The sequence below is a fragment of the Colobus angolensis genome, unplaced genomic scaffold (assembly GCF_000951035.1).
Source record: "Colobus angolensis palliatus isolate OR3802 unplaced genomic scaffold, Cang.pa_1.0 Scaffold77, whole genome shotgun sequence".
In the NCBI taxonomy this organism is placed as follows: domain Eukaryota; kingdom Metazoa; phylum Chordata; class Mammalia; order Primates; family Cercopithecidae; genus Colobus; species Colobus angolensis.
The window spans coordinates 3,158,023-3,159,305 of NW_012121487.1; the positions used below are offsets into that span (position 1 = coordinate 3,158,023).

Sequence of the window (1,283 nt, forward strand, 5' to 3'; positions counted from 1 at the left end):
GGCAGAGCTTGCAGTGAGCTGAGATCGGGCCACTGCACTCTAGCCCGGGCGACAGAGCGAGACTCCATCTCAAAAAAAAAAAAAAAAAGGGCGTGGGCGTGGTGGCTCATGCCTGTAATCACAGCACTTTGGGAGGCTCAGGCAGGTGGATCACCTGAGGCCAGGAATTGAAGACCAGACTGGCCAACATGGTGATACCCTGAGAATATATATACGAAAATTAGTTGGGCGTGGTGACAACAGCCTATAGTCCCAGCTACTCAAGAGGCTGAGGCAGGAGAATCACTTGAACCCGGGAGGCGGAGGTTGCAGTGAGCTGAGATTGTGCCATTGCACTCCAGCATGGGAAACAGAGTGAGACTCCATCTCAAAAAAATAAAAATAAAATAAAAAATAAAGAAAAAAATTTTTTTAGTAGAGAAAGGGTCTTGCTATGTTGCCCAGGCTGGTCTCAAGTGATCCTCCTGCCTTGGCCTCTCTAAATGCTAGGATTACAGGCATGAGCCACTGCACTAGGTCTTTTTTTGTTGTTGTTTTTGACACGGAGTCTTGCTCTGTCGCCCAGGCTAGAGTACAGTGGCATGATCTGCCTCCCGGGTTGAAGTGATCCTCCTGCCTCAGCCTCCCGAATAGCTGAGATTACAGGCACATGCCACCAAGCCCGGCTAATTTTTGTATTTTTAGTAGAGATGGGGTTTCATCATGTTGGCCAGGTGGGTTTTGAACTCCTGACCTCAAGTGATCCACCTGCCTTGGCCTCCCAAAGTGTTGGGATTACAGGCATCAGCCACCATGCCCAGCCTGCACTAGGCTTTTTTTAAAAAGAAAAAAATTTTTACAGACTGGGTCTCCCTGCATTGCCCAGGCTGGTCTCGAACTCCTGGCCTCAAGCAGTCCTCCTGCCTCGGCCTCCCAAAGCATTGGGATTACAGGCATGAGTCACACTCCTGGCCTGGCTTTTTTTTTTTTTTTAAGATGGAGTTTCACTCTTGTTGCCCAGGCTGGAGTGCAATGCCACGATCTCAGCTCACTGCAACCTCCGCCTCCCAGGTTCAAGTGATTCTCCTGCCTCAACCTCTCGAGTAGCTGGGATGGTAGGCATGCGCCAAGCACTTTGGGAGCCCAAGGCAGGCAGATCACCTAAGGTCAGGAGTTCAAGACCAGCCTGGACAACATGGTGAAACCCCATCTCTACTAACAATACAAAAAATTAGCCGGGTGTGGCGGCACATGCCTGTAATCCTAGGAGAATCACTTGAACCCGGGAGGCAGAGGTTTCACCA

The 1,283-nt window shown here is 50.1% G+C and overlaps 1 protein-coding gene across 1 annotated transcript in view; it reads right to left on the bottom strand.

Moving 5' to 3' along the window:
* Nucleotides 1-1,283, bottom strand: part of UBQLN4 (ubiquilin 4) — a 30,840-nt gene that overhangs the window by 14,397 nt on the left and 15,160 nt on the right. The gene's annotated exons all lie outside the window — the stretch shown is intronic.